Genomic DNA, 19,495 nt, shown 5'->3' with positions numbered 1-19,495 from the left:
GAGGGGGGTGGAGGGGGGAGCGAGCGAGCGAGCTTCACTCCCTCTTTTATTATGAAAAAAAAATGGCAGGAAAAAGCTACACATTGCAGTGAGGCATAACTGCTTTTGGCAGGTTTTCTTAAACTGCTGATGAAATAACGGAGCCCAGTACGCGGAGGCCATCAGCGCCCACGGCCACGCAGGCCGGTTCTGCGGGGGTCTGCCTGTTGATCGGCTGCAAAGGCCATCCCCACCTCCCACGCATCTTCTGGTTGCTCTCCTCTGGAAAGTGCTTGAGCTCTGGAAGGGCGTCCTCGAGCCGAGCTGTTGAACCCCTCTTCTCCGGCCCATACGAGGCTACTGAAGGGGTGTCTGGCCCGGGACAGAGGCTCTCCGTTTCCTTTGTTCCGCTGTCCCCTAATCCCACTCCCCACCTGTAGATCCACAGGGGGCTGAGGAAGCGAAAAGGATCCTGAAGCTGAATGCAGTTGCAACAGTAAAGACTGAAAGGAGGTGAAGGTCCCTGCAGACACCGGGGTGGGGGGAGCTTTTGGGAGGGGCGGGAAACCCCAGAGGGGAAAGAAGACTTTTAAAAAGAGTCGCTGAGGCTTCGGTATAGAAGGTGTGTGTGTGTGGGGGGGGGGGGGTGAGAAACAGAAAGCGATCTTTTTGAAAAATGATCTCCATGGCTTTCTGGGCTCACTTTTACAAGGCTCGAGAGAGCAAGCTCGATGAGAGGCCATTGGAAGCCTGGTGGAGGCTTCCCCCCCACCTCGTTTCTTGTTGGAAACAGGTGTTTCCTCGCTCTGTCCTGTGCCCTGTTCCAAGATACTCTATCAGGAAGAGCAGCAGTCGAGGTGGGAACTGGCGGTGGCCAGGACGACAGGCTGGGTGGAGAAGACCTGGCGAGCAGGTGCCTGCCTGCCGCAAGCCCCTGCTCCTCTGCCTGGCACCTGAACCCCACTGTCCCTCTGGGCCTCTGGCACTCAACCTCCTTCTTGCCTATTAAATGGCGTTGTTGCTTGCAGTTTTCACACGCAACAGACGCTGGCCGCCTCCCCAGGTTCTGGTAGTGACTGAACCCCCAATCCTACCCTTCCGCGCCTTTACTGCGCCTCCTTCTGGAGACCCCGCCGAGCTACAAGTTCAGGGTTACCTTAAAATGGGTAAACAAGACTCCCCACAACTCAGTGCAATTCGAGTTCCTACTCTTAAGCTTCCATGTGCTCCCTCTGTTCACTTCCTGTAGTAATTCTTAGTTTGGAATAACATTGTGGCTTGGCCATGTTGTGCCTGTTTAGCTCAGAAGGGAACCTCGAGGGCCAAGCACAATGCCTGAGAAATGTAGGCACTCAAAATTAGTATTATGCGCTCAGTAACAACACAGATGCAAGTTATCACTCAGTCGTAGTGGACCCACAAATGCAAAAGGCAGAGTCCAGAGACTGGAGAGATGGCTCAGTGCTGAAGAGCGTGTATTTCCCTTCTAGAGGACTCAAGTTCTGTCCCTGCCACCCGAATTGGATTATATATGCCTACAACTCCAGCACCAGAGGTTCAGATGCCCTCTTCTGGCGTCCACAGGCACCCACACACATGTGCACAGGCACACATATGTACACACAATTTTAAGAAAATTTAAAAGGGTGGGGTCCATATTAGAATATAGAAGAAACTATAGGCTGTCTTGGATTCCCTTAAATGTATCCCAACAGCGAGGTTGGTGTGGTGGAACCCACCTGTAGTTCAGCCCTTGTGGGCTTTAGAGTGAGACCAGCCTGAGATGCATAGCAAGAACCTGTCTTAAATGAAGGAATGAACAAACAAGAAATTATCCAAAGTGCTGAACACAGTAATTCACACTTGCAACACTTTCCAGGTGGAGGCAGGAGGATCAGGAGTTCAAGGCTAGATTGGACCTCTTGAGACCCTGTCCCAACAACAAAACAAAACTTTATGGTGATGTGTAGATTCATGAAGCAGAAAGGGTGGGGGTTGGGGTCCTGGATTCAATCTGGGCTAAGGTGATTTTGTAATGAATGGGCCCAGAGGCAAAGATGGGGAGAATATTTTTTGCAGTCAGAAGGATCACTTCCAAAAAGGAAAAAAAATAATAACAAAAAATTTTAATTGTTGAAAACTAATTCTTAAAGATTTTAATGAGTGTCAAATGCAAAATAGATGAAACAATTTTGATAAGCACACACTATAAAGGATGTAGATGTTTATGATGAAATAAGTCACACATAATATTTTTTTATCAAGCATGGATTTTTTTAAATACAGTATTGTCCTGATTATAGTTTCCGCTCCCTCTACTCCTCCCATTTTCTCCTCCCCTCTCCTCCTCTCTGGGCCCACTCCCTTTCTGTCTATCATTAGAAAATAACAGGCTTCTAAGAGATAACTACTATATATGACAAAATAAAATATAAGATGAAGCAAAAGCTATCATAGCTAAGTTATATATGGCAACCCAACACGGGGGAAAAGAGTCCTAAGAGCAGGCACAAGAGTCAGAGATCCATTTGTTCTGATAGTCATGAATTCCATAAAAATACCAAGCTAATAGCTATAGGGCCTGGTGTAGACCCATGCAGGCTCTGTTCTTGCTACTTCAGTCTCTATGAGTTCATATGCCCCTTGCTTAGTTGATTCAGATGGCCCTGTTCTCTTGGTGTCCTCTATCGCCTCTGGCTCTTACATTCTTTCTGCCCCCTCTCCATGGGATTCTCTGAGATTTGAGGGGAGGTATTTGACTGAAGACCTCCCATTTAGACTCTTTCCCTCCATGTAATGTCTGACTGTGGGCCTCTGCCTCCATTCCCACGTGCTGCTTGAGGAAGCCTCTCTAATGATGACTGGATATATCCTCATATAGCAGAATGTCATTAGGAATTATTTTATTGATTTTTTTCTAGACCAGTAACATTTGGTTCTACCATAAGTCTCTGGGCTATCTAGTCTCTGGTTATTGGTCACACAAGCAGTGTCAGGTATGGGTTGTTTCTCATGGAGTTGGCCCTAGGGTCAAATCAGACATTAATTGGCTATCCCCACAAGTTCTGTGTCACCATTGCCCTATTGTATTATGCAGGAATGACAGATTGTAGGCGAAAGGTTTTGCGGCTGAGTTGTTCATATTTTTCTTTTGCTAGCCTGCACCAAAGAGACTAGAATGTAGGGGCAAGAGTTCCATGTAGGCACCAGCTCCACTTCTCCATGTTTAATGAGTTGTATGTGTGTTGTCCTCAGCAGTGGGGCCCTGTTGTCAGTTTTCAGACAACAAACTTCTGTCTTAGCAACAGCCTGGGCTGTTTTGGGATTTTCATGGGGCCCCCATGGTCAACAACTAAATTGAATTTGACCTAGTCCTGCCACAGGAAGCCTTACCTGGCTACAAGAGATGGCCAGTTGAGACGCCATATTCCCTATTACTAGGAGTCCTCATTAGGATCACCCCCATAAATTCCAGGAAGTTTCCACTGCACTAGATTTCAACACCACCCCTAAATGTCCAGATTATTCCAGCCATCTCTCCCTGCACTCTCTCCCTCCACCCCATCATCCCACTACTTGATTCCCCCATTTCTGTCCTGACCCCATCCCCAGTCCACTAGAAAATCTATTCTATTTTCCGCTTCCAGGGAGATCTCTGAGTACCCCCCTAGACCCTCCTCTTTACCTAACCTCTCTGGCTCTACAGATTGTAGCTTGGTTATCATTTACTTAATGGCTAATATCTCCTTGTAAGTGAATAAGTACCATAATTATTTTTCTGTGTCTGCATTACCTCACTCAGGATGATTTTTTTTCTGGTTTCATCCATTTGCCTACAAATTTCATGATGTCATTTTTTAAAAGTAGCTGAGTGATACTCCATTGTGTAAATGTACCACAATTTGTTTATCTGTTCTTCTGTTGAGGGACATCTAGGTTGTTTCCAGTTTCTGGCTATTATGATAAAGCTGCTATGAACCTAGTTGAGCAAGTGTCTTTGTGGTAGGATGGAAAGTCCTTTAGGTATATGCACAAGAGTTGTATATCTGGATCTTGTGGCAGATCAACTCCCAGTTTTCTGAGGAACCTCTATATCGATTTCCAAAGAGGCTATACAAGTTGGCACTCCCACCAGCAATGGAGAAGTGTTCCCTTTGCTCCACATCCTCACCAACATGAGCTGTTACTTCTGTTTTTGATCTTAGCCATGCTGGTATTAACCATTCTGATATTAGCCCTCTGTCAGATAGTGCGGTTGGTGAAGATCTTGTCCCATTATGTAGGTTGCAGCTTTGTCTGATTGACAATGTCTTTTGCCTTACAGAAGTGTTTCCACTTTCATGAGGTCCCATTTATTAATTGTTGATCTGAGTGCCTGCACTATTTATGTTCTGTTTTGGAAGTTGTCTCCTGTGCCAATGTGTTCAAGGCTACTTCCCACTTTATCTTCTACCAGGTTCATGCATCTGATTTTATGTTGAGGTCTTTGAGTCACTTGGACTTGAGTTTTGTTCAGGGTGATAGATATGGATCTACTTACATTCTTCGACATGCAGATATCGATATCCAGTTTGACCAGCACTATTTGTTGAAGATGTTTTCTTTTTTTTCAGTGTGAATTTCTGGCTATTTTTAAAAATCAGATATCAGGTATACATATGTGTATGGATTTATGTCTGGGTCTTCAGTTCAATTCCATTGATCAATGTGTTCCTTTTTTATGTCAAAATCATGTAGTTTTTATTGCTATAATTCTGTAGTATAACTTGAAATTGGGAAGGCTGAGATCTCCAGCAGTCCTTTTATTGTTCAGGATTACTTTAGCTATCCTGGGTTTTTTTGTTTTGCTGTATGAAGTTGAGAATTTTCCTTTCAAGATCAGTAAAGAGTTGTATTGGAATTTTTATGGGGATTGTACTGAATCTGTGAATTGCTTTTGATAAGATGGCCATTTTACATGAGCATGGGAGATCTTTATATCTTCCCATATCTTCTCCAATTTCTTTCTTCCAAGACTTGAAGTTCTTGTCATACAGGTCATTCAGTTGCTTTGTTAGGGTTACCCCAAGATATTCTACATTATTTGTGGCTATTGTAAAGGGTGTTGTTTCCCTAATTTCTTTCTCAGTCCATTTGTCATCTGTATGTAGGAGGCCTACTGATTTTTTGAGTTTATCTTATATCCAGCCATTTTGCTGAACATGTTTATCAGCTGTAGGGGTTCCTAGAGGCATTTTTAGGGTCCCTTATGTATACTATCATATGATCTGCAAACAAAGATACTTTGACTTCTTCCTTTCCAATTTGTATCCCCTTGATATCCTCCTGTTGTCTTACTGCTCTATCTAAAACTTCAAGTGCTGTATTGGGTAGATATGGAGAGAATGGATAACCTTGTCCTGATTTTAGTGGATTTGTTTTGAGTTTCTCTCCACTTAATTTGATGTTGGCTATAAGATTGCTGTAAATTGCCTTTATTATGTTGATGTATGTCTCTTGTATCCCTAATCTTTCCAGGACTTTTATAATGAAGGACTGTTGGTTTTTTGTCAAAGGCCTTTTCTGCCTGTGATGAAATGATGAAATGGTGATGTAGTTTATTTTTTCTTCCCATTTGTTTATATGGTGAATTACATTGACAGATTTTCATATGTTGAACCATCCCTAAATCTCTGGGGTGAAGCCTACTTGATCATGGTGGATGATCTTTTTGATGTGTTCTTGGATTTGGTTTGCAATTATTTTATTGAGTATTTTTGCATTAATGTCCATTGGTTGTCTTAGGGTTTCTATTGCTGTGACAAAACGCCATGACCAAAAAGCATATTAGGGAGAAGAGGGTTTATTTAGCTTACACTTCAGCATTGCTGTTCATCACTGATGAAAATCAGGACAGGAACTCAAACAGGGCAGGATTCTGGAGGTAGGACCTGATGCAGAGGCCATGAAGGGGAATTGCTTACTGGCTTGCTTCCCATGGTTTGCTCAACCCACCTTCTTATAGAACCTATGACCAGCAGCCCAGGGATGGCACCACCCATCATGGGTTGGGCCCCCTCCCCATTGATGACTAAATGAAAAAATGCCTTACAGTTGGATCTTAAGGAGGCAGTTCCTCATCTCAGGCTCCTTTCTCTGATTCTAGCTTGTGTCAAATTGACTCAACCCTCGTAGTACATGGGGGAATTTGATTTGTAATTCTTATTCTTTGTTGAGTCTATGTGGTTTGGGTACCAGGATAACTCTGACTTCATAAAATGAATTGTGCAACGATATTTCTGTTTCTATTTTGTGGAATAATTTGAGAAATATTGGTGTGAACTCTTCTTTGAAAATCTGGTAGAATTCTGTGCTAAAAACACCTGTCCCTGATTTTTTATTTGTTGGGAGACTTTAAATGACTGCTTCTATTTTACTAGGGGTTAAAGATGTGTTTAATTTACTTATCTGATCTTTATTTAACTTTGGTAAGACATATCTAATGAGAAAAGTCCCATTTCTTTTAGATTGTCCAATTTGGTAGAGTACATGTTTTTAAAGTATGTCCTTATGATTTGCTGGATTTCCTCTGTGTCTATCGTTATGTCCCCCTTTTAATTTCTGATTTTATTAATTTAGATATTCTTTCTGTGCCTTTCAGTTAGTTTGGATAAGGGTTTGTCTATCTTGTTGACTTTCTGAAGAACCAACTCTTTGTTTCATTGATTCTTTGCATTGTTCTCTTTATTTCTATTTTATTGGTTTCAGCCCTCAGTTTCATTATTTCTTTCTGTCTACTCCTCTTGAGTGTAATTACTTCCACTTGCTGTCCTTATTTTAAGTAATATTTCTAGAAAGCATTCCAATCAGCAGAACGTTCATGAAAGTGTTTCCACAACCTTGTGGAGTAAGAGGTGCCACTGTTTCTATTTCAGAGGTGAGAAGACTAAGGGGAAAATGAGGTGCATAGCACTGGGTCATCATTCATTAAGTAGCATTGTCAGAATCTGGTCTCAGGTCCACTAGGACTGAATCCTCTGGCGATTATGCAAAAAGGGATAAATTTCAGCCTAGTGAAAACCCTCACCAGGACCCAGTCCTAGGCTAGTGCTGGGCTTGATGAAAGTGAGGAGAAGAAAGTTCACATTACAAAAATCACCCACCAGGCTCAGCGGCAATGCCAGTAAAGCCAGCTACTCTGGAAGCTGAAGTTGGAGAATGTCAAATTTAGGGCCTGCCTGTCCTGCAGAGTAAGTGCAAAGGAAGCCTGGTCAACTTAGTGAGAACACTCCTCAACATTTTCAAAAAGGATACCATGGAGGTAGTGTGAATGAGGTCCCTAGGTTCAGTCCTCAGTACTGATGGGGCCAAAAGAACACAAATCTTCATTGAATTCAGGGTATCATTTAGAAAGGGCTGAGAAGTGCATCTATTCCCAAGAACACTGTGATACTGAATGGTGTAAAGTATTCAGCATGGATAAGCACATGTAAAATGTTCAACCCCCACTGTCCCTTAGTTCTTTCTTAATACTTCCCAAGCCCAAAGCAAACAAAGCAATTGATGTGGAAAAGACACAGACAAACAACCCCGGACTCTCACTATTCAAGAGAATTGCCAGGTTAAAGTCAGCCTAGTCTATAAAACAATGCCCTGTAATAAATGAAAAAAGAAAGAAAGAACAGAGAGAAGGAAGAAAGAAAAAAGAAAGGCAAGTCTTTTTTCCTCTTTGCCTCCATAGGCATTGCACATGCTAAATTTCTACTGAGTTACACTCTCAACCCACAAGAGAATACTCTGCTTTCCACTCTAAGAGAAGTTGGGAATGGGACTCAAAACGACCCACTGGCCTCTGTCCCTGGAGGAAGGAGAAGGCGGGTCTGAAAAATCTGCTCTCACCAGCCTCCTATCCATGACTCTTATTGGCAAAGCATGTGTAACACCATAACCACACCCAGTTCTTAATTTCCCCCACTCGGAAAGGTTTTCCCTATTGTGGGTAGGTTTCCCTGAGAAGGCTCAGGAAGAGCCGCAAGGGGGAAGGACAGCCAAGGACATCAAAGGTTCCTGTTTATGGATCATGTGTTAAGTCTGGACGATTTACATATATTATCTCCAGTGGCCTTATCACAACTGTAAGAAGTAGTTTTATTTCCATTTTACATACAAGGAAACATATCCAACACCTAGAAGCAGAGATAAGACTTAGATCCAGGTGTGTTTCTTTTTTGGGGGTGGTGCTGGAGATTGAACTCAGGGCAAGAGCTCCATCATTGAGTTCCATCCACAGGCAAACCAGTTTCCATCTTAATTTGAAGTGAGTACTTGACCAAAATGCTGGAGCAATTTCATAACCAACTTGTGTATCTCCTCTGTCTCACTCCTTCCTTTCTCCTACTTTCCATTTCCTGAGGACAGCAGGAGGGCATAGTATGTGAGTGTCAGACTGTTTAGCCTCGTAATCACAGCTCCATGGCATTGTAGGACTTGGAACCCCAGTTTCCTCTTCTCTAGGACGCGAATGGCAGGAGTGGCTATGAAATTTAAATGAAATAATATGCAGCATGTCCTTAGAATTGGGCCTGACACATGTTAATATGCCATTGCTTACAATTTATTTATTTATGTATTGTGTGTGTGTTTGGCACCCATGCGTTAATAACGGGCAGACTTTAAGAGTTGATGCTCTGCTTCCACCATGTGAGTCCCAGGTTGTCAGGCTTGGTGGCAAGTACCTATACCTGCTGAGCCATCTTTCTGACTTCCATTCTTTACGTTTACATCGCCCCAGCTTCAGTTATGTCTCTTCTAGTGTCTCTAAGTTTTCTTTTGTAAAGGCAGGAAGGTGTGGAGAGCACTTCCTACTCTTCTAGAGGACCCGGGTTGCATTCCTAGTACTCAAGGCCAGCAGATCACAACCACCAAAGAGATCTGATGCCTCTGGCCACTAGGCACCTGTATTCATGTGCATATACCCACATACACTGACACATAATTAAAAATAATAAAAATAAATCTTTAAAAATGGCATTCTGCCTTTTGCACCTAAGAACAGGTAAGGGCATAGAAGTCTGGATTCTGGTGGAGTCACTTTGAAGCAAGCAGCTATGACCTTGCTCATCTTTCCATGGCATTGAGTCCCTCTCATTGTCTCTGGGCTTTAGAAGGTCTGTGTTTCAGAAACGGGGCAACCACACTGTCAGCCCTGGGTTGGCAAGCAAGTTGTAAGAGAGTGGAGGCTTGGAGAAAACAGGAAGTCACTCATTTGTATAATTCATTCATTGAGCATCCGAAGCTCCAGACACTTTTGTAAGTACCTTACATTTAAATCATCTCCTAAAACCATGAAGTAGATGCTATTATTATCTTGATTTTTAACAAATGTTAAAACTGAGGGTAGAGAGGTTAAAGCCACTCGCTTACTGTCATATAGCCATGCCATATGGTGAGAGTGCAACTTAGAGACCTGGAGCTTGGCGTCAGTGATTGCTAATGATAAAGCCACTACCTGCGGAGTGTTGAGGTTTGATGTAAAAGAGGAAGCATCATCCTGGTAAAACATTAGTCTTTGGTGGGGTGTGACTCAGTGGTAGACCATCTGCCTGACATGCGTGAGGCCAGATTCCATTCCCAGCACTGCAATAAAGGAGGCAACATTTATTCCTTCCTCTCCCCTCCCCCCTTCTTTTTCTTTTGTCCTAGGTATCCAGAGCTTGAGAAGTCTTCCAAAAGTCAAACTTCCTTCACTCTCCCCACCCCCAACCCTAGGGTCCAGAGAAGAAAGAGAAGCTCTCTGGCTGAGATGAGTCCCCCATCTTACCTTTCTGCCCGGTCTCCCGCAGGTGACACTGAGGAACAAGTATCCTTTGTCTCTGCTGTCATTTTCCTGTGTGCCTACCTGTAATGGGGGAGGTAATGGACCATTTATTCTGGCTGTAACTTGACATTAGCTGGCAGGTGATGACATCTCTGTGAAACGATCTGTTAGCTCTCTGAGAGAAATGGGACACTATGGAATGTGGCTCTAATGCGGGCAACCTGTGCCACATCTCAGGCTGGTGTGTGTGATCCTGAATGTGAGTGTCAGTGGTGACTGTGGGCATGTGGGGCTGGGTGTTGAGGGAGAAGCATGGGCTGAGGGTTTTGCTTGCTTTGCTTCCCCTAACATCAAGTGTACTTCTATTTATGCTTGCGATAGTGTGCAGACATTTGCGTATGGCTATGTAAAATCAAGAGTTGTGGGTTTAGGCTTAAGGTGTATGTAGGTCTATGAATTTAGGGGAAGCCTCTGATAATTTGAACGAAAAATAGACATGATGGCTGTAAAGTTGACAGCGGAAACAAAGGAGACTTGGGGGTCAGTGTCACTTCAGGAGACTGGGCAGAAAGCGAAGAGGGGGGGCTCATCTCAGCCAGAGAGCTTCTCTTTCTTCTCTGGACCTTGGAATTTGGGGTGGGGAGATTGAAGATAGTTTGACTTTTTAAAATTCAAGGTCTCTCCCTGCAACCTTGAACAGTCTTGGTATGAGGCCCTAACTGGCCTGGAACTCTGTGTAGACCAGACTGTCTCTCCTGCCTCTGCCTCCTTGAGAGCTGAGATGACACAATACTCAGCTCAAGTTCATTTCATTTTTATATGAAGTGATTATTTTATCCTAGCAGCCTGAGGGAGACAGATGCCAGGCATGGAATGAAGTGACCTCACAGCATCTCTGTGTAAATGAGGGGAATGCAGTTAGCTTAAACTTAGCTCATGTGTGTGTGTGTGTGTGTGTGTGTGTGTGTGTGTGTACACTCATGCATTTGTGTGTGTGTGTCACAACACTTTTATGGGGGTTACAGGAAAAATGTCAAGAGTTAGTTTTCTGCTTCCACGTTTTTGGGGGCAGTTTCTCCTGTTTGTGCTGGGTTGTGTTTTAGGTGATTCTCCTGCCTTCACTTCTGGTTTACCAATAGGAATTCTGAGATTACCGATATGCACCACTGCATCAGACTTTTAGTGTGGGTTCCAGGGACAACTCAGGCTGTCAGGTTTGCACTATGAGCACTTTACCCTCTGCGCCATCTCACCAGTTCTGAGCTCAGCTCTGCCCACTGTGGTTTCTGGTCCCCAGAATCTTCTCTCTGTTTTGCCTCTCTGTCTATAAAGGCTCTGAGACTTTGCTCTGTTTAATGAGGCACATGTGCATGCATGCATGCTCACGAGTGTGTGCATGAGTGTGTGTGTGTGTGTGTTCATCATTTACAGATGACAGCTTAGAAACATATTGTTACTTAGTGCACTTGATACTATAGAAAGGAAGCCCAGTGCCTACCCTGTCCTCAGAGCTTCCTAGCCACGGCTTTCCCTCAGGACAGGTTGTACGAGCCTCTGCAAAGCAAACAAGGCTAAAACAGACAACAATCAGCAATGACATACAGTTAAGACAGTAAACACAGGACAACTAACTAGCTGGGAAGAAACTGACACTGGTGGGTTATAGTTCTAGCTGTTGCTGCAAAGACACTGCATGGGGCTTTGGCTGAATCACTCATTACCTGTGGATCCTTGTTCTACCCCTGGAAACATAAGGTTGAGCTAGATCAGTCTATTTCAGTCTTTTCTTTCTTTTTTTTTCTGAAGAAACCAAAAATGAAACTCCTAGGGTCTGGTGTGTAATCCCAGTGTATTTGGAGGCTAAAATAGAAGGACTGCAATGAATCCCAGACCAGCTTGGGCTGTTGGGTGAAAGTGTCTCAAAATACAGAAGCAAGTGCTGGGGAGATGACTCAACAGGTAAAGTGCCTGCTGGACCAGTATTCAGGTCTGAGCTTGGACACCAAGAACTGATGTTAAAACCTGGATTCCGAGGGAATGAGACAGGTGGTTCCTTGGAACTCCATGGCCTGACAACCTTGCTAAATGGTGAGCTCCAAGTTCAGTGAGAGACCATATCTCAAAAAAAAAGATGGAAAGAGGGGCTGGAGAGATGGTTCAGTAGTTACGAGCACTTGCTGTTCTTGGGGAGGACCCAGCTTTAGCTCCCAGCAGCCACATGATGGCTCACAAATGGTTATAATTCCAGTTTCTAGAGGTAGTCAATGCCCTCTTTTGGCCTAGATTACACTTAGATATATGGAGTGAAAATACTCACATGCATAGAATCTTACAAAAATAAGGTGGAGAGGCATTAAAGAAGACAATGATCTCTGGCCTCCACATGCTTGTGCACACGTGAGTGTTTGTCAGAACTCATCCACATGAACACACACACATACACACACACACACACACATGTCACAAACAAAACAAAACAAAAACCTACAAAGCAAAAATCCAAACAAAACAAATGTTCATTTTAGATAGGGCAGCAGGAAACCCTAAGTGGCCTATTCAAGCTCTAAGTATTTGTTTCCTCGAGGATGTGTAACTCAGGTTGCACACAGACTTGAAATCTTCAGGCTCCAGCCTCCAAGCTGGTACTGTAGATGTACCATGCTAATTGGCCTCCACCACCCCACTGCATTGCAGATAGTGCCTGGGGCATCATGACTGCTAGGTAACCACACCTCCAGCCTGCCTTATAGTCAACTGTGAGGATAGTTGAACCCTTCTCTCTTCTAGGGAGTAGAAGATCCCCACAACAAACTAAGACAACCCTCAAAGGGGGATTTTGGGGGAAAGAGTGGAGGGAATGAAACATTTTTTTTTCTGAGACAGAGTTTCTTTGTGTAACAGCCCTGACTGTCCTGAGATCCCCCTGCCTCTGCCTCACCAGTGCTGGGATTAAAAGCATGCACGGCCATGCTTAGCTGAAATAAACTATTTTAACAACGCTATCTGTTGTCATATGATCTAGTCTGTGGTTGAATGCAAACATATTATGTAAATGATTGGATTTCTGGTGTTCTGGGCACATGCTGTTTCCCCTAAGTCATTGGTACATGTGCATTTTCCCAGGCATGGTGTGGGCACCCCTATGATACCAGTACTAGGGAGGCTGAACCAGGAGGATTTCCAGTTTGAGGCCAGCTTGGGTAATACAGCAAGACCCTTTATAAAGCCTAAAATTGAGAGGAGGGACAGGAGGGAGGGAGGGAGAGCCGCCTCAAACCAAACAACCAGCAATAAAATACCCCCAAACTCTAATTTTCTTCTGGAGAAAATTGAGCAGAAAAGGAAATCTTGGATGGAAGATTGGTTAAGGGTGTTGATGCACCGGTGACTACTTGGTGATACAATGTTTCAAACCACCTTAGAACAGCTGGGGTCTAAGGAGAGTCTCCCCTAGAGGACTGAGGCTTTTTGCAACAGGCCCCAGGACAACTCAGTCCTAGGCTGGCAGTGATGTTATGGGTTCCAGGACAGAGAGCAGAGCTGGAATCCAGGAAGTCTAGCAGCTGACCTGAAGGGAACTGTTCTTAGGGAAGGGCAGCACAGGTGGAATGGTGTGATAACTGCATATTAGAAATGGGCGAAGTGAAAATATTGACATGACTAAATAGAAAGTGTTAACATGCATAAAGGTTAGGTTTAAGTCCTGGCGACCAAAAAGAAAAAGGAGAGGAGGAAGAGAAGGTAGCGGGAAGAATGAAGAAAGAAAGAAAGAGGCGACAAGAGGGAAAAATGCAGAAATGGATGAGTGTTGATACTTTTTCCTATAGGAAACCCACCAATAATGTCTGAAATTGGAATACATAAATATTTAAAATTCTAAAGGACTCTTCCATGAAGTTCCCAGTTGGGTGGGGATTGGAGGGGTTGGCAGGGAAGCCCTCTTCTATGGTCTGGATGAAGGTAGGTATCTAAGAAACTATATAGAGCCTCGGATACTGAGGGGGGAAGATGAGAGCCCAATTACGGGGACTGAAACGAGCACACCTCCAGGAAGGAAGGGACAAGAGCCCAGTTCCTGGAACTGAAATTCTGTTTTGTTTCTTTAATATAAGACAAGGTCTCACCATGCAGCCCTAGCTGGCCAGGAGCTCTCTATGTAGCCCAGTCTGGTCTCAAACTCATAAAAATTCACTTGCCCCTACCTACCAAGTTCTGAGACAGAAGGTGTGCACCACCACCACCCTGGCTGAAATCAGAGCTATCAGAAAGGACTTGCCTGGCATGCATAAAGCTTGAGGTTGTTGGTCTCTAGCACCAAAACAAAATAAAACGGAATATTAAAAAATATTAAAATTAGTCTGTTGGTGAGTTATAGATGGAGAGCCCAAATTTCCCCTTGATTCTTAACAGAACACTATAATTTGGATTTTAGATATCTCCCAAAGGTTCATGTGCTGTGGGGAAATGGTAGAGCCTAGTCAGAGGAAGGTAGGTTATTGCCAATGTACCCTTTAAAGGGACGGTAGGACTTTACTCCTACTATGTGCTTTCTGGTTCTTTTAAAACTATACCTCGCCTGGGCATATACCCAAAGGATGCTCAATTATACCACAAGGACACTTGCTTAACTATGTTGATAGCAGCATTATTTGTAATACCCAAAACCTAGAAACAACCTACATGCCCCTCAACAGAAGTATGGATAAAGAAAACGTGGTACATTTACACAATGGAGTATTGCTCAGCTGTTGAAAACAATCACATCAGGAAATTTGAAGGCAAATGAATGGAACTAGAAAAAAAAATCATCCCGAGTGAGGCAGTCCAGACCCAGAAAGACAAACATGGTGTGTACTCACGCATAAGTGGATATCAGCTATAAAATAAAGGACAACATGTTATAATCCAAACACCCAGAGATGCTAGGTAACAACAAGGAGGGCCCAAGTGGAGAGCACATGGATCTCCCTGGGAAGGGGAAGTAGAAGAGATCTCCTGAGTGGACTGGGGCAGGTGGAGATGGAAACATGAGGGATCAGGTTGGAGGGTGGGTGGAGGGGAAGAGTACTGAAAGAGACGACTGGAAAGGGGCCTCATTTGGGGTCAGGTAGACACCTGATGCAAGGGAAACTCCAAGGAATCAACAAGGATGACCCCAGATAAGACTCCTAGTGATAGTGGATACATAGCCTGAACTGACCCTCTCCTGTGATCAGATTGGTGACTACCCCAACTGTCTTCAGAGAGGCTTCATCCAGAAACTGATGGAAACAGATGCAGAGACCCACAGCCAAATGTTAGGTGGAACTTGGGGAATCCTGCTGAAGAGAGGGAGGAAGGATTTTAGGAGACATGGGTCAAGGACATCGCAAGAAAACCCACAGAATCATCTAACCTGGCTTATAGGAACTCACAGAGTCTGATCCAACAACCAGGGAGCTTGTGTGAGACTGATCTAGACCCTCTACATATATGTGGCAGTTCTGTAGCTTGGTCTACTTGTGGGACTCCTAACAATGGGAGCAGGGGCTGCCTCTAATATTTTGTCTTGCTCTTGGGACCCTATTCCTTATACTGAATTTCCGTGCCCATCCCTAATACAAGGGGAGATGCTTAGTCTTACTGCAACTTGATATGCCACATTTTGTTGATGCCCATGGGAGGTCTGCCCCTTTCTGAACCGAAACAGGGGAGGAGTGGATCGAGGGGGGAGATGGGTTAGAGTGAGGGGTAGGAGGAGAGGAAACTTTGGTTGGGATGTAAAATAAATAAATAAAATAAATAGAAAATTTAAATTTAACTTATTATTATTATCATTTGTATGTATAGAGGCACATTGCACACATGTCATGGTATGTGGAGGTCAGAGGACACTTTCAGGAGTCACTTCTCTCCTTCCACTTTGGTTTTGATGCAGCATCGCTCTTGTTCCTGTGATGTACTGGCAAGCTGGACCCAGAGCTGCCAAGTGATGCTCCTATTTCTGCCTTCCACCTCTTCATTGGAATACTTTGGTTACAGATGTCCACTACAGTATCTGAGTTTTTCTGTGAGTTCTAGGAATTGGACTCAGGTCACTAGGCTTGTAGGGAGAGTGTATTGACCTGCTGAACCATCTTGCCCACCTGCCTTTTGGATTTTTAAAATATCTTATTTTTCATTTTAAGATTATATTTTTACTTATTTATTTGTGTGGACATATATGTGCCATGGTGTGTGTATGGAGGTCAGAGGACAAGTTTCCAGAGTTGGGTCTTTCCTTCTACCATGTGTGTGTTGGTTCATTTTATGTCAACTTGACACAAGCTAGAGTTACCTGAAAGTGGGGAACCTCAGTTAAGACAATGGCTGCCTATATTCCTGCTGTTGAACATTTTTCTAATTAGTGATTGATGGGGCAGCACCTAGTCCATTGTGGGCGGTGCCACTCTTGGGCTGATAGTCCTAGGTTCTATAAGAAAGCAGACTGAGCAAGCCACGTGGAGCAAGCAGCACCTTTCCATGGCCTCTGCATCAGCTCCTGCCTACAGATTCCTGCCTCGTTTGAGTACCTGTTCTGACTTCTTCCATTGATGAACAGTGATATGGAAGTGTAATTCCTTTCTTTCCAAGTTGCTTTGGTCATGACGTTTCATCACAGCAATAGTAACCCTAACTAAGTCCATGTAGGTCCCAGGGATAAAACTTGGATCATCAGGCATGTCAGTGAAGAGTCCTTATCTGCTGAGCCACCTTGCCAGCCCTGACTTCTGGCTCTTGATGAGATGAGAGGTTTCACACCACCATGTTGTGCTTCATGTCACTGGCATTTGGCACCCACACCAACAACCAGAAAGCCATGGCTCTGCCTGGTCATGGACTGGAACCCATCAAATAGGGAGCCAAAATAGTCTTTTTCTTTCTGTAAGTTAATTACTGCAGGAATTTTGTTGTACTAAGGGAACCTTGGTAAACACACCCAGAGTCTGGGTTTTGTAAAGATGGAGAATAACCCATCAAGAGTGATAGGTGGTCCTATGACAAAAGGACATATTACTGGACAGATCATCACTGTGCTACCCAAGCCAGCCCCTGTAGGCACCCTGTTGCTTCACATGTCCACAGCAGAGTTCTGAGGGATGCATTTCCTCAGCTCCCTGGTCTTCCCCATCACCCCAAGAAGGGAATATAAAACTGTCGTTCAGGGCGTTAACTTCACTGGCTCTTGATTGTGTGGACCTCCCCAAGCCCAGGCCTTTCTTGATTAGCATCTGAGGCCCACAGTGGAGGATGAGGTCAGCCTGGTGTGAGATGAGATGACAATGTCACGACTTGGCTGTCCATAAAACAACTGTGTTTAAGGCTAAATTTTGTAATCTCCTAGTTTACCCAAGGGGTTATGTAATACAAAACCTTGACCATGAAGTTATTTGTAAAACTGTGACTTTCTCCTGAACAGAGTGTGGAGTATGGGAAGGTTGGGCACGGGGGAGGCAAGCATGGTTCACATGGAGCCAGGGTGGGACTACACTGAAGGTTTGTCTTAATGTGACAAAGGTCAAATCTTCTGCAGATATGAAAAGCTTTATTTTCTCAAGATTTCCAAAGCAGAGGGTGTTTAACCTACTGACCTCAGCCTGAAAAAAATAGAAAAAGAGAGAAAACCCCAGCAGAAATTGCTCAGCTTCTTAAACCATTACTGGGGCCAGCTGGCTGTTTACTCGGGGTGGGATAACTTGCCCTCTAGAAAGGTTTGGAGGTTGGCCATCCAGAGGAGTGACAGTCTTGGAATAAGATACCATAATTGGTATACCTCAGGCTCTCTTGGAGTCCACAAGAGAATTTGTAGAAGGCATTATGTATCAGATAAAGGCTTATAAGTGCTGGATGTGGCATCCTTGGAGGCTTGTAGGCTAGTTGGGAGGCAGGGGTAGGAGGATCTCTGGAGCCCAAGAATTTGAGAGTAGCCTGGGCAACACAGTGAAACCTACCCCAGCTCAAACAACAGCAACAATAACAACAATGACAATGAAGAAACCAGGCCAGGTGCGGTGGGCCATGTCTGTAATCTTAGCACAAGGAGCCAAAGGCAGGAGACTTAAGAGTCCAAAGCCAGCCTGTCTACTGGCTACATAGTTAGACCTTGTCTCAAAAACCAAAACAAAGTGATGCTGGACAGATCTCAATGTGGATCTATCACTCATCAGCTGTGAGACTTTAGGCAAATCTCCAAATCCTTCCAATTCTGTCTCTTTGACTGGAAAATTGAAACAATATTTCAAGTTAACTCATAAGTGATTGCAGGGTAAAATATGATAATATACAATATGTATATTATATGGACCATATAAGCTGTATATATGATCTGGCAATCTCATAGTGAGTCAATAAAATCAATATAAAAGCCAGAAGAGGTGTTGGACCCTGTTGGATATTGTGATTTATTTTAAAGCTTGCCTGAGGATTCAGAAAGCAAAGACAGCCTCAAGATATAGAGATCAGGCAGTGGTGGTACACATCTTTAATCCCAGGACTGAGAATTAAGAGGTAGAGGGATCTCTGTTAGTTCAAGGCCACACTGAGCTCCGCAAGTGGTTCCAGTCCTAAAGAGAAACAGCTCACACAAAAATCTCAGCACTTGGGATCACACACCTTTAATCCCAGCACTAGAGAGGTATAAAAAACAAAGGGTCTCATGTAAAGCAATTAGTCTCTAGCCAGGTTGCGGAGAGCATGGCAGCCCGAGTGAATCTGAGGAACAATGAAATTGGGAGTAATTTGAGGATTGCCCCTTTGGTCTGAACTGAGGTAGAGGTAAGAGCTAATGGCCAGCTTCTTTGCTTTTCTTACCTTCAGTTTGAAGCTTGGACCCCAATATCTTTCTATCTTTCTCTGGGTCCTTTTATTTATTTGTTCTACAGGATCCCCTGGGACTGGAGTTCCAGATGTTTGTGAGCCACCACGTAGATACTAGGAATTGAACCTGGGTCCCCTGGACGATCGACCATTGCTCTTAATTGCTGAGCCACCTCTCCAGCTATTCCACTTCTTTTTAGACAAGGTCTTGCTATTGTGAGTCCTTTGATTCTTTTTCATTCCCATATTTGCTCAAGATAAGGAAGTGGGAGTTTTGTCTGTTAGACAGGATCTCTCTACTTAGCCCAGGTTGGCCTCAAATTAGCAATCCCCCTGATTCTGCCTTCCAAATGCTGGCATTACACCATGCCAGGCTTCTGACACAAAAATGTGCCCTGTACTTTTTGTCTCTGGTTTCTCCCTGACCATTGTTCACACACAGGCTCCTCAGTAGAAGGCACTCTCTTGTCAGGTATGCTATCTGAATCCACTCACACCCTATGCTTGTTTTCCTAGAAAATCCCATGACCCTATGGGATGGAGCCACAATGAAGTCATGATAAACCCTGCTACACATGCCTGACCATGCTGCCACCTTCCTTTCCATGCTTGGGAGATGAGCTAGCCTCCTGATTTGCTGACAGTGTTGAGAGCACCGGGTTGAAATTGCTCAGCCTCTTTTTCAGTGCAGTCCCGCTCACACACAAGTGAGCCTCTCCCTTTCTTTTGTAATTCGGTGTCACTGCTTCCTCTCAGTCAGCAAATGTCTCTTCTTGTGTGCTGGGTGGGTTCTTCACTTCTCCCTAGCTCACTGTATCCATACTTCCCTTTCTCTTCCATACCTTCAACCTAACCATGCACTTCCTTTACTGATAACTGCAGGAG

The 19,495-nt window shown here is 44.1% G+C and overlaps 1 pseudogene; it reads right to left on the bottom strand.

The window, feature by feature from the left end:
* Window positions 1-161: 161 nt before the first annotated feature.
* The window catches only part of LOC101830482, a 51,509-nt pseudogene continuing 32,175 nt past the window's right edge, over window positions 162-19,495 (bottom strand).

The sequence above is a fragment of the Mesocricetus auratus genome, unplaced genomic scaffold (assembly GCF_017639785.1).
Source record: "Mesocricetus auratus isolate SY011 unplaced genomic scaffold, BCM_Maur_2.0 Super-Scaffold_100003, whole genome shotgun sequence".
Classification (NCBI taxonomy): domain Eukaryota; kingdom Metazoa; phylum Chordata; class Mammalia; order Rodentia; family Cricetidae; genus Mesocricetus; species Mesocricetus auratus.
The sequence above is the reverse complement of the archived record's forward strand: the minus strand, read 5'-3'. Positions and strand labels throughout refer to the sequence as shown.